Source organism: Protopterus annectens, chromosome 6.part0, assembly GCF_019279795.1.
Source record: "Protopterus annectens isolate FY-2018-M chromosome 6.part0, PAN1.0, whole genome shotgun sequence".
Lineage (NCBI taxonomy): Eukaryota > Metazoa > Chordata > Ceratodontiformes > Protopteridae > Protopterus > Protopterus annectens.
In genome coordinates, this window is record NC_056737.1 from 1740806034 (window position 1) to 1740821322 (window position 15289).

Sequence of the window (15289 nt, forward strand, 5' to 3'; positions counted from 1 at the left end):
CTCTAGGAACTCTGCTGGACACCACGAGGAGCTGTGCTGAGTTCTCTATAGCCAGAAAAGCCCGCCAAAGCGTGCTTTATAGCAGGGGGCTGGAAAAGACAGAAAATGACCCAAAATGGCCAATATATGAAGTTGACATTCTTATTGGAGATTGCATTACAGTGTGGATCGGAAAATGTACCCTTTTCCTCACTGTGGTGTGATCTTGGAGTTTGTGTATATAATATGCAGGGTATGTGGGGGGTGCAGGGGGCAAACATAAGTAGAAAATTACTTGAAGTCAAGGTAAACTGGGTAATGTTGATAATACTGAATTGTGAATTATGCGTCTGTATCATATTATTGTACGATGTAAATAGCGAACGCTATTTCATTCTACCAATAATATCGAAACAACAAAATATCGAACAAATGGAACATCAAACTTTTTCCCAGGGAAAAAAAAATTGCTGCTCCATAAAAAAAAATAAACTTAAACACAAATTTAAGTGGGTGGTTTGCCCTCCACACCCCCCATGTGGGGGCTGTGCCCCCCACCCCTACTTAAATATGCCAACTCCGAGATCGCACCATAGTGGAGGAAATGGAAAAGTCCCGAAGACGACCCACCAAATGTTTTCCCGGGGAAAAAATTAGATGTTCCGTGACTTTGCTATTTTGCCATTTTGACAATATCGGAGCAATAAAGAGCATCCGCTATTTAGTCCATTCGATACTCTCATATAGACCCCGGATTATCAACATTACCACTTTCATCATTTTGATGAAAAAAATTTTTTATTATTTTTATTTTTTTATTTTCGACATTCATTTTCGGCTAAGTAAATAAACGAAGAACTGTGATTCTTAATTTTGACAGTAAACCAAAAAATAACGAAGTAATAAATGAAGTTTTTTCTGTTTTATTTATTTTTATCTCTAAATGTAGGAGTAATTAATTCACACAAATAATAAAATAAGTAAAGTGCTTCCAGTACACAATTCCAGCACAATCCATATAGCCAGAAATTTCAAATGTATTACTATTTCTTATGTTATACCAGCTGTGATGCCCCTGCACTGGCTCAGTAATCAAGGAGCCTCAATCCTCACCACTGGCAACAGTGGGGAATGTACACACTGATAGGATGACAAGTACAACCACAATAAAGTGCAGTTTCCCTTAAGAGCAGACAGAGATCATAGTCAATCCGGGGCTGTTTTTTCCTTCTCTCTCCAGATCCCCAATAAGACTCCCCACTGGCACAGCTATAGAGTTGAGCCCTTAGCCAGGTTTCAAAGCCAAGCCCTTCCAACACTCTCTCTGTCCAACCAGTGCTTTATGTCTCTGCCCAAGTAGCTGACATGCACACCCACTTTGAGATTTATTTGATTTATACACAAACACACACCTGGAAAAGGGTGGCACAGGCTATAAGGTAGTTATCACTGCCACCAGAACCCCTTATCAGCTACTTTAAGGCCCTTACCAAAGGGTGTCCAATCCTACTGTGTAATGTTGCTATTAATCCAAATGGTAGTCTGACCAAGAGCAAGGCTATTTAGGAGTGGCCTGTACAATGTCACCAAATACATATGTAAGTACTCTCAGAGCTTAAATATGTCTCACAAATATCAGCCACAAAGTTAGGTTTAAATATAGTTAATAATAAAGTAATAAAAGAACAAGACAATACTCAGTAAACAAACACAGTTACTTCAGAGTTCAAAATCACAGGAAATATTTAAAACAACATTGCATGACAGTCTCAAATAAATAAAGGAAACATCTAAGCTATACTTTACTATATTCCTAACTGTATCTAAGAGAAATTACTGTACCCTAGACCTACTTACAGCAAGGCAAATGCAGATGGTGGCGATGAGTGACTGTTCTTGTTAGGTCAAAGACAAAGTATAAAATGGCCAGTCTCTCTCTGATAGAGTTCTTAAATTAATATTAAATATTACTGCTGGGTTAGCTTGGATGGCATCATTTTTTGGCACCTGACTCCGGTTCCCAGGCTAAACCCCAGTTGTAGCAATTGAGATCTCTTTGTGAAAAACTCATAGCTTTCAGATGTTTTCAGTTGCTAGAAGACATAAAATGATAAAACACTTACAAAACAATGCAGAAAGCACCCTAGTTCTAGACATCTTGTCTGCATTGAAACTAACTTTTATAGCACAATTGTAAAACAATTTAATTTCAATGTATTTTCTTGGGATTTTGCAAGTTAACTCTGTATGTTCTAGTTTCTTCTGTTAAAACATATATATTTGAACAGGTATATAGTTTATATACATTGCTGTTCTTTTCCAGTGGGGTATGCTGTGGTTACCTTTTAGCTCAGTACTTTACACACACTTCTGTACCAGTAGTTTAATATACACATAACATATAGTTCTCTTAGATTTGTAAGACAAGAATATGAATCATGTTGAGATTCGCAAATCACATATTATTTACAAAATTCCAGATAGCTGGGCTGGCAGTGTATCCTTTTGTTACATTTCTATATAAATCATATTAATATTCTCAAATGACATATAATTATTTACAAAATTCCAGCTAGCTGGGCTGGCAGTAATTCCCTTGTATCACAACAGCTTAATTAATTAGTATCAGTAGACTGCAAATCCACAAAATCAAAAATCACCACCACTTGATAGCAATATATTGATTGTTTCCATGTTTCTATTACTATTTCCTAGAATGCTTTCTTTTCTGAATAAAAATGAAAAAAAAATCACTGTTAATAAAGATTGCACTAATGTATTACTTAAGTTTCTTGTTTGTCTCCACCCTCTTTTTTCCCTTATTTTAAATATGCATTCATTTGTCTTTCTATCTTATATTTCTCTCCAAATTATGTTCATTTTTCTACAGGTACAGAATGCCTAGGAGCATCCCAACCATGTTCCTCATAGGTTAGGGACTGTTCATCAACAGCCCATCCAGGGACAGCCTCACAAGGTTAGGGTAGTGACACCAGTCCTGTAGATATCCTGGCACAGTGCAGTCTGATAATCCACACAGATTGTAGCTTCTGGACTTGGTTAAGGATGTTGTGGAGAAGATAATGGAGAGATATTTTCAGCCAGTCTAGCATGCTCTTCAATGGGCTCAAAACTGACTGTCTCAGTCATTGCTGACCACTGTGCTGCTATAGGCCTTCACTCTCTCAACACCGGGGTCCTCCACTGCAAAATCATCAGGAGGTAGAAATATTTTAGGTCCTGGATACCAGGTGTCCTCCTGAGCCCAGCTCCTCTTCACCTCCCTCCCTCTCTAATCCCTCTCTGTTATACCCTCTAACCTACTTCCTATCTAAACTACCCTCTTACATAAAAAATTTGAAAAATGGGGGGTTATCCCCTGCCAAAAATCTAGTACCCCTCCTCTCCCACCTCCACCAGCAAAACCCTCTTTATGTGTTCCTTCTTCGCTTCCTTCTTTGTTATAAATAACTTTTCTCAACATTTCCTATCTTACCCTTCCCACTATTTCAAAGAAACCATTAGTGTGCCCAGATAAGGACTTTCCTATATAAAACAAATAAACTCCCTCAATGTTTGCTAAAAGTTAATAAAAATAGCTGCACTGCATGCTAATTGCCTTAAAAAATAGAAACCTGCTTGAGCATAGCCACTTCCATTCACAATACCACAAAACTTCTGTAACTATACAAGTACTTACTTTTTCAGGTAGTACTTTGCAAATACTTTATGATTAACATGAACAAGTTAACACATTTGACAAACGTGGGCATTTTTTTAAAACACAGCTTTCACATTTACTTATTCAGCACAAATATCATGCGATAAATGAATTTGCATATAGGTATAACATCACTCTTCAGAAATAACTTCTATGAAAATATGAACTTCAGGGCTATTAATACTGTAGAACAGAGCATGTGTTATAACTTTAAGAAGCATTTCAAAGTGAGGGCATGTGCATATAACTAGAGAGTATGTGCAGGCAGCAGTGCCATTTTGAGAGAACAGCCAGAATGCTAATATGTATGAATGCAGTAGTACTATAAGTTTATTTAAGTTTAAGTTACTAAGCCTCAGTCCTGACATGTTCATATATAATAAAGTTGCTTGAACTGAACCCAGAACTTTTTGTCTGTTTTATCCTGACTGGATGAGCAACATAGTGACAGAACTTGGATAGAGAGTAAACCTTCTTCAAGCCATGAGGTGTAGAATTAACAGTGAAGGTATATTGTGCAGGTTGGGTGATACAGTGCTCAAACAATAAAAGGGCCAGAAATGAACTTCAGGTAATCAAAACTCACATAGATGATTTATTTATTAAAGAAAATGATACAAAGCATTCACAAAGCACAAAACACATTATTAATCAAATGAGTAGCACGAAAAGCATTATTAATCAAACGAAGGTTCAACTGCCTAAGTTTCTGGTGTCATTCTAAGGGGATTCAATATCTGTCTGCCTGGGATGACATGATTGCAGACATTGATGCTTTGCCAGAGATGACCCGCATCTGTCACCCTTGGGCTTCCGGATACTGGCCAAGGCTCTTGCCAACCCTATAGTGCTTTTTTTAGATGGTGTTCCAAAGACCAAATTACCACCATAACAGCTACAAACAAATGCAATCTGAGGGTCATGCTGCTCAATGCTAGATGTTTAAATCTCAAAATGCATTCACTCGAAGCACTCCTTAAAATGGAAAACATCGAAATTTGTGCTGTAACAGAGACCTATTCCAAGGTAGCAGAAAGCACTCCTGCACTACCAGGCTATAACTCATTCTACAACTTTTAGCCCCAGAACGTGGACCGAAGCTTCAAACGTGGTGGTGTTTCCATATTCATAAAGGATGAGGACATCTCCAGACTGGTAGCCCAACATAACACATCAGAGATACTTCAGGTGCAGCTAACATTATGTAAGACTGATTCAGGTTGTAGCCTGTTATAGGTCTCCAACCATATCCCAAGACACTCACTCCATGTTCCTAAGTACCCTGGAGAATATTAAGGTCAAACCTAACAGTCTTATATGGGCTGACTTCAACTACCCCTCCATTTACTGGGAAAACTATTCATGTACCAATACACTTGCCTAACGTTTCCTGGAATTCATTAATTCCAGTGCCCTGGACAGGCTCATTCTTACCCCCACTAGAGGTAGCAACATCCTTGTCCTGGTCATTACTAACATGGGCAACCATTGTTCTGCACTAATAGTCAACTCCTCCCTGGTTAGATCCAACCACAAACTAATTACCTTGGAAATCCACATCCCAGCCCCCCCTGCAAAGGTAACCACCGTGAAAATCTTCTCTAAAGCAAACTTTGGGCTCCTAAGAACAGAGGTGGCTAACTTCACGGCACCCATGCAAATGGAGAATAGTTGCATGACTGCCGAGTCATACACCAATGCACTGTACAAACACATACACAAATGCATGGAGTTCGCCATACCCAATAGAACCAACATGCTCTCCTCCAAAAAAAGAAAGCCAATCTGGTGGTCTCTTGCCATAAACAAACTCTACAACAGTAGGAGGAAACTGATGCGGAATAAAGTGAAGTCCCAAGACTGGAAAAACTCCTTTATCAGCCTCAACTAAAAGTTGAGATCCATCATCAAATCCTCTAAAGCTAGCTATGAAAATAGAATTGCAGCAGATAGTAAAGACAACCACAAGGCCTTCTATAATTATGTAAAGAACCTTCACAGCAATACCCAGATTTGCTTTGAGCTAATGCACAATGATACCTCCTATACCAAGTCAACAGATATTGCCAATATACTGGCCAACAGATTCAGTGTCAACTTTACCCCCCCCCAAAGGACCAATCATAATACCAGTAGATTGCCAGGCACTCAGTATTACTGCTGCACAGGTTAGAACAGCACTGTCCAAGGCCAAAAATACAGCTTCTATGGTACCTGACAATATCCCTGGCTGTGTTCTACATGAACTACAGAGTGAACTGGCACCTCACCTGTGTGCCCTGTTCAATCACAGCCTCACCTCAGGATTTGTACCTACCGAATGGTGCACTGCTATAGTTATCCCTCTCCACAAAGGAGGAGCGACTACAGGCCCTGGGAACTATCACCCCATTAGCCTAACAAGTCTGATATGCAAAGCTATGGAATGCATCATCATTGACCTAATAAACAAGGATATATAAAATCTCCAAACTCTGGATCCCACACAGTTTGGTTTTGTGAAGGGTAGATTATGCCTGCTCAACTTGGTTTACTTCTTTGAGTCAATCATCAGAGCTGTGGATGAAGGCAAGGTGGTACATACAGCCTACCTTGATCTGGCCAAGGCCTTTGATACCATTCTCCACTCAGGAATCATAGAAAAACTCACTAAGCTAGGCATCAACCCCTATATCACTAAGTGGGTTGCAAACTGGCTCACAGACAGAACCCACAGTGTGAAAGTAGCTGACTCCATGTCAGACTGCTGACCAGTCACCAGTGGAGTCCCACAGGGATCGGTCCTGGGTCCTCTCCTGTTTGGTATCTACTTCTCAGAAGTCCAGGCCAACATGAAGGGACTCTGCCTGACAAAGGTCACAGACAATTGCAAGTTGGGAGCCATTATTAACTCCCCAAGTGATGTTGACATCCTACAGAAAGGCCTCATTGAGACCAACGACTGGTGTCAGAATGATGGCCTTAAGCTCAATGCCAAAAAATGTGTTGTCATCCCCTTTGGGAAAAACCCAGTTCCCATGAACTACCACATCGATGGTAATCCATTGAACACAGAAGGCATTATAAGAGATCTGGATACACAGGTTGAGAGTAACCTCTTTTTGCTCACCACACTGCCACTGTGGTCAGAAAGTCCTTCAATATGGCACATCTCATTACTAAGGGTTTTGCATCCAGGAAGAAAGAGGTCATTGTCTCCCTGTACTCTTCCCTCATTAGACCAATCATTGAGTGCAATGCCCCATTTGTCATGTACCTCACTAGACACCTGCAACAACTGGAGAGGCTGCAAAGGAAACCTCACAAAGAGGATCCTAGGCCTTAAACACTTGTCCTATATGGACAGACTCAAAACATTGCAACTATTCTCTGTCATATCGCCTACTTAGAGTCGATCTCTTCTTGACTTACAAAGCCTTGTCTGACTCAGCTCTGTTAGAAATGCTACATCTAAAGAAATCCCAATCCCTCCACACCAAATGCTCCAGAGACCTCAACCTCATTACCACAATCAACAGAACGTGCTGGAAGGACAGGTTCTTAACCCAGAGACTGCCTATGCTATGGAATAGACTTCCCATACATGTCAAACAGAGCACCTCACTGGCCCTCTTCAAGAGAAATCTTGATGAGTGGATGGGAAATAGAAAATTCACCCTGGGGATCACTCCAGTGGCTCTACTCAACAGAGGCACTGGAAAATAAGGTCAGGTGGCACGATGCCAGGATAATCCTATGGGCTAGGCTTCTAAAGGCTCCTGGGCCATTAGCCCAGTACACACCTATGAACCTATGAAAGGCACAAAACACATTATTGATTAAATTAAATATTCAAAACCATGATATTTGATATAATTATCAGAACTACTTATGTGGGTGTTCAGAGCTACTTCCGATTTGCATAACAAGCATGTTAAAAGTAAAACGAGCATGTTTAAATTAAAATGAGCACAAGAAAAGTATAATGAGTATGATAAGAGGTCAAACAGGCATAACAGGTACAAAAGTGCAAAATAAGCAAAAAAAGCAAGGCAACTTCATGTTTTTTAGTAAATGACCATGTTAAACTATTCAAAGTATAACTAGAGTTGTTCGAGGTATCTCAGAGTGTGCAAAGTGTTTGCAGTGTGTGCTTTATTACAGTACAATTATTTCAAAGAGTTTACTGTGTGCAAAATATAGTTATTTTGCAAAGTGCAGTCAGAATACAGTAATTTTGAAAAGTTTCTTGTACATTTTACTCCCAGAATGCAGTTATTTCAAAGTGTTTCTTCCACAGTTATTTCGCAAAGTACAGTCATTTTGAAACATTTCTTGTGCTGTGTACAGTTCATTCACAAAGTGAAGTCATTCTGAAGTGTTTCATACATTGATAGGGAGTAGTTTCACAAGGTATATTGGTTTCCAAGTGTCCTTTTGCTACGGAGACTTATTTCACAAAGTACGGTTATTTCAAAGAGTCTATTATGGTATTGGGCATAATTACAAATTCTGGCATAAATTTCTGGTGTATATGTATGTGTGTCAGTCTATGATTCCAAGTTTCTTTATTACTGTGTATTGAGATGGCAGAGGCATTTCACAGACCCAGTCCACTTGTGTTTGATCATAATATTGAAGAGAATTGGAGAGTGTTTGAGCAGGAATACAATATTCGCATGCAAACAGCTTTTTCTGATAAAGATGCATGTACGAGGGCATTTATTTTGCTTACCTTAGTGAGGTCAGAAGTCATTGAAAGAGAGCATTCATTTGTGTACACACCAGCTGTATATGCAGGAGAAGGTCAGAACCACTGTCTTGTTGTACAAGCTGAATCAAGGGAGGACCCTGAGTGCTTGAAACATAAATTTAGAGAAATGTGTAACCCCCAGTCAAATGTTACATTGGAGAAGCACCTAGTTTATACAAGAGACCAAAAGCCAGGATAAACTTTTGCAGCTTATATTACTGACTTGAGAAACAAACCTAAAATGTGCAGGTTTGGTGATTTGAAAGATGAGTTGATAAAAAACAGGCTTGTATGTGCTGTTAATAATGCTGCAGTGAGAAAGATTTTGCTTCGTGACAATGTGGAAAATTATAGAGATTTGTCAGACACATTATCTTACAGAAAGGCACACAAATATGCTTGCAAGTGATAAGAGTATGATTTCAACAGCCTCTAGAGCAAATGTAGACAGCATGCAGCACATGGCATCTGCAGCCCTTGCAGGATTTCCAGGGAGAACCCGCAACTTTCCAGCAAGTTCTAAGACTAGCTCAGTAAAATGGAAATGGTCAGTGCAGCATAGGGGTGAGTCAGCAAAACCCAAGTCAAGTCTTATTCTTAACTGTCGTAATTGTGGTCCCAGTCAGAGAGGTGTTTAGCATTTGGCCAGCAATGCCACAAATGTAAAAAATGGAACCATTTTCAAAAGCTTTGTAAAACAAGCAAGCCTCATTCATTTATTAAGAAAGGTTATTCAAAAAAGCAAGTTGATCATATAGAGAGCTGCAACTCTACTTTCTATGTAGGTAGTGTATCAGTAGTTGGTGAAAATGTTAATGCAGTAGATTTGCTGGTGAAGAATGCAGTGTCTTGTACTGTTCTGATCAATGGCAAACCCATGGAGCTTAAAGTAGACACTGCTTGAAAGTGCTATGTTATTTCAGCAGAGACATTTGCTAGAGTAAGAGCTGGTGAACAACTTAATTTGGCCAATTGTGTGAGCTTTGGAGGTGAAGAGATTCAAACCAAAGGCTCATTAGTGCTTTCATGCTGTTCTGCTGAGAACAGTTACAGCTTGCAATTTTATGCAGTCAGAAGACCTGTGCAGCCATTATTAGGTCTAAGAGTCAGTTTAAGAATGAAACTGCTTTCTTTTACAAAAAACTTCATCATGTAAGCACATGTCCTAGTTCCAGTTTCACTGATGCTATTTTCTCAGAGTATGCTGATATTTTCGAAGACAAGCTAGGCAAACTTCCAGTTGTGTACTCCATGAAATTAGACTCAGATGTCAGTCTAGTTGTCAGACCAGTGAGAAAAGTTCTGATAGCTATACAGGACAAAGTCGGGGTCCAGTTAGATAAAATGGTGCAACAAGGTGTGATTTGTTTAGTCACAGAACCAAATGAATGGGTATCTTCCATGGTAGTTGCTCATAAGAAAAGCTCAGATGAGATCAGAATACGTATTGACCCCAGAGACTTAAACTATGCATTAAAGTGGTCCCACCATCCTATGCGTACAGTTGAGGAGGTTGCTACTCTCATTCCAGATTCCACTGCTTTTTCTGTCTTAGATGCAAAGAGTTCATTTTGGCAAGTAATATTTGATTGCAAATCTTCGCTACTGACTACATTCAGTACCCCATTTGGTAGATACATATTTCTCAGAATGCCTTTTGGAATAAATTCTGCCAGTGGTCTTTCAGCATGCAATGGAGCAATTTTTTTCAAGTTATCCATGTGCTATAATAGTAAGCAATGGTGAAGCAGAGCATGACCGGAACCTCAGGAAAGTTCTGGACAGAGTGCATGAAGTGACTTTAAAGCTCAATCCTCTGAAATGTAAATTCAGGCTACCAGAAGTTACTTATGTAGGTCATTTATTTACCAGTACAGGCTTACAACCAGATCCTTCCAAACAAACAGCCATTCTTGAGATGCCAGCTCCAGACAATGCCCAAGCCTTACATCATTTTCTTGGCATGGTTAATTATTTGGGCAAGTTAATACCAGACTTCAGTGAATTATCAGTGCCTTTAAGAGAGGTTACATGCAAAAATGTTGCATGGTCATGGTTGGAACAACACCAGAGCACATTTGATGACCTTAAACAGAAAATTTCTAGCCCATCTATGTTAAGCTACTATGATGTTCACAAACCTGTAATTCTTTCCTGTGATGCTTCAAAGTTTGGTATTGCTGCAGTTATTCTTCAAGAGGGCAGACCAGTAGCATATGCATATAGAACTCTTGAACCCAAACTGAGATGCAGTATGCTCAAATTGAGAAGGATCTTATGACAATTGTGTGCACATGTTCGAAGTTCCATGATTATAATTCTGGCTGAGCTATTCAGATTGAGACTGATCATCAGCCCCTGATCACTATTTTAAAGAAGCCTATGAATACAGCTCCAGCAAGACTACAAAGAATGATGTTCAGATTACAAAAGTACAACTTCAAAATTGTCTATACAAAAGGCAGACTTTTTTATCTGGCTGATACCTTATCTAGATCACCCAGAAATACCACAGAAAAGCTTGATGCAGAGAATTTTGACTTTGATTTCATGGAGGTGTGCAATTATTTTACCACAAGACTTGATGAGCTAAGAGATCATACAAAGACTGATCCAGTTTTGCAAAAGCTCAACCACTTCATCAATGTTGGATGGCCGTCAAAGCAATCTTGTGTACCAAGATATGTGCAACCCTATTTTCTTTACAGGGATGAGATATTGATGGAAGATGGTATCATTTTCAAAGGTCCTAAAGTTGTCATTCCTACTTCCTTACAACAGGACTACATTCATATTTTGCATCATGGCCACCCAAGTTCCGAAGCTACCAAAAGAAGAGTGAGAGGACTAGTATTTTGGCTTTCTACGTCAAAACACATTGATAAAGTGCTTTGGTCTTGTTCAGTATGCAATAGTACTAATCCACATTTGCAAAAAGAGCTTCTTCAGCTAAGCCAGATTCCTGAAATACCTTGGTCAACAGTAGCCACTGACATGTTTGAGTGGAACAATCAGAATTACTTAGTGCTGGCAGACTCTTATTCAAACTGGTTTGCGATCGATCTGCTACCTAACCTAACATCCAGTACTGTTATTACTAAGTTGAAACATCACTTCTCAGTCCATGGTAGTCCACACAAAGTTATTTCTGACAACGGTACCCAGTTTACCAGTCAGTTATTTCAGAAATTTGCAAATGAGTGAGACTTTATCCATATTACTTGCAGCCTGGAATACCCCTAGTGAAACGGCCTGGCTGAGCATACAGTACGAAGTGCAAATCAATAACTAGAGAGGTCAAAGTGAGACGATACCTATATTTTCTTGAATATGCTTAATCTCAGAAATATACCCTGTGATAACTTACTTGGTTCACTTGCTCAGACATCTATCTAGGCAAACCAGAACAATCTTGCCTATCAGTTCCAGTTTGTTGGTGCCTAATGCTAAAAACACCATAGCAATCAAATCCCAACTATTTAAAAAGCATTTATTCCAGAAGTCCATCTATGATAAAACAAACAGATTTCTTCATGCATTGAAAGAAGGAGAGATAGTGAGAATGCAAATGGTGAAAGGTTTTGATCGAATTGGTCAAATGAGAGGTATATGTGCTGAGCCGAGATCCTACTTAGTGGAATCTGAGAGTACAGAATACAGAAGAAATCACAGGCATCTTCTTCTAGTGTCTGAATCAATATCACAGCATCATACCTGTGATACAGACTCTAGATCTCAGAGCAATCCAGACAATGTTCCTGTTGCAGGACATATCTCAGTACCTATTCCCGTTCCTGATGATGTCCCAGATGTCCCTGAAGTTGACCATTCATTAAAGACAGCCCTTATTGCAAAACCCAGTTCTAATTTTTGTCACTTGATCAGATAATATTTCTAGACCTAATGTAAAATACACAGCAACCTGGGCATGGCTGTTTTATTTGTATTTACGTCTGTGTAATTGCATGTCAGATAATTAGTTCTGTATAACTGCATGTCAAAGGATCATTTCTGTACAATTGCATGTCAATGAATATAGTCATTTTCAGTGCATGACTTATTTCTCAAAGAGGGAGGATGTAGAACAGAGAAGGCATAACATCACTCTTCAGGAATAACTTCTATGAAAATATGAACTTCAGGGCTATTAATACTGTATAACAGAGCATGTGTTATAACTTTAAGAAGCATTTCAAAGTGAAGGCACATGAATATAAATAGTGAGCATGTGCAGGCAGCAGTGCCATTTTGAGAGAACAGCCAGAGTGTTAACATGTATGAGTGCAGTAGTCAGTCTGTTTATAAGTTTATTTAAGTTTAAGTTACTAAGCCTCAATCCTGATGTGTTTGTATATAATAAAGCTGCTTGAACCGAACCCACAACTCTGACCGGACGAGCAACAAATATCACTAATTTTTTTCAATGCAAACATTACAAGCTACAATGTTTAGGTATAAAATGTTAATTAGAGACAGAGTTTATCAGTGACAGGTCAGATTATGGCTACAATGTACTACAAATAGCAAAAGGAATAGCTACCAGTAGTTGTGGTGAAAGCTGATAGTTCTGTTTTGTTTGAGAAGACCTAGTTACCATCAATTTGTCTTATGCTGTAAACCCAATAAAAGTTTACAGTTTAATTTTCAGTGGAGGCCTGGGGAGAAACACTCCAGAGGCATGTCTTTGGAATGTGAGAGGAAACTGACACAAATGCAGAGAAGACATGCAGACTCTGCACGGAAGGCACCCCAGCCAAGAATCAAACTGGAGAACCTCTTGCTTTGAGGTGACAATGCTAACTGCTGCACTACTACACCACTGCCTATATAGTGAGAATATCTGCTGTATGCTCATGTAGTGCATCGTGATTATTCATAGTAATGTGTTATCGCAACATTCCTTAGACAATTATTATTATATTCTATATTTATTTATTTATTACTTTATTTAACATTTGTTTACAGGGAAAGTCCAACTGGGACAGAGCCCATACTGCAGAATAGGCCTTGAACAGTTACTGGCTGTTTGCAGTATACCACATATGTATTTATTATGAGATATAATGCATCATAAGTTTTATGTTTGCAATATTTTGCATTTGAAACTTCGCAGTGCGGAGGGTGTGGTGTTCACTTCCTAAATTATGTTATGCACTTAGTTCACTTTATAAAAATTGAACTGTAAAATATAACTGTAAAATACATGCTACAAAATAATGAAATAGAAAAGTAGTAGGTAGCCTACAGTTGAGTTAAAAATGGAATATCTTTTATTGTTTGTGTGTTAACAATAAAGGATATTCCATTTTTAACTCAACTGTGGACTACCTACTATTTTCTATTTGATTATTTCGTAGCATATATTTTACAGTTCGATTTTTATTAAGTGAATTAAATGCATAACAGTTTAGGAAGTAAACATCACACCCTTCATACTACGAAGTTTCTTCTTGGTTTGTTTTGGACAGTATAGGTTTTTTCTGAGACTTTGAGAGATACCATGGATTTCTCTTCTTGGAATATTTTGTATTTGCAGAACATCATTTAGAACTGGTAAGACTTTAGGCAAATTGAACAGCATTGGGGGATATGTTGTGTCAGTTCAGAGCCTGGATTAAGAGGTGAAGGCTACTAGATTACTATAATATTGTTTCATTTCATTTTTAAAGGCTTTGTAACTCATGATATTTATTTACTTGTAATTTGTTTACCAGGGCAGAGTACAGATCACAGTGTTACCGACTGGAAGTTGTACGTCTGAAATGATGTGACAAACTACTGCTCACAGATACTTGCAGACTGAGAAAATTATTTGCTGTCTATAGATTTCTAGAAAACATAGAGATAAGGGAAGCTAGACTGAAATGTGAGATTGTTGTGATTTACATTAAAAGGTGAAAAGTGCAATGTCCTATGGAATTCACCCTTAGATAAAGCAGTCTCAGTGTTACTATATATATATATATATATATATATATATATATATATATATATATGTATATATATATATATATATATATATATATATATATATATATATATGTATATATTATATATATATATATATATATAATATAAGTAGCAGTGTTGAGGGTGTACCTTTCTCCACACACACACACAAACACACACACACACACACACACACACACACACACACACACACACACACACACACACACACACACACACATGCTCATTTAAGGTAATGTTTGTAGTTTTGAATGTCGATTGTTGTTGTATATAATTATCACATTTCTGTCATGTTGTTACAGATACTCAGTTCATATCAAATGGATGTTGTTAATTCGTTATGTGAGAAGGAGACCTCACCTAACCAAACCAAATCTGAATATGATTGTGAGAAATAAGCAGCATTTAAAGAAATTTCAACATAACAAAATGTCCCATTGGTGCAGAGGAAAGCTAGCCATCTGTACCACCTGTAACCTAAGCTCAGGAGCAGACTTAGGCTGCGAGTAGGGCCAGCTGGGGGAAGTAGGACAAAGTGACTTGTTTAGTAACAGCTGTCACCTGTGCAATTTCTGGTGGAGGTCAGGATCCTTGCAATGCAACAGGTTTTGTGAGGAGGAATGACAGACATGTTGAGGACATTACCTGTTATTCCTCCTAGTAGGCAACATGACAGGCTGCTGCTGCAGAATATTTACTCCAGAGACATGGTTCTTGACTCCATGTAGAGTCCTTGTTCAGCTGTAGCATTTTCATCATAATATGAATGTCATGAGGGGTCAATCAGTCCTACCTGGTGAATAGACATGCTCAGAATTGTCTGGTTATGCTACTGAGGTACCCAAGAAGAGTGAATTGGGTGTGTGGGTTAAATAGCCAGAATCCAT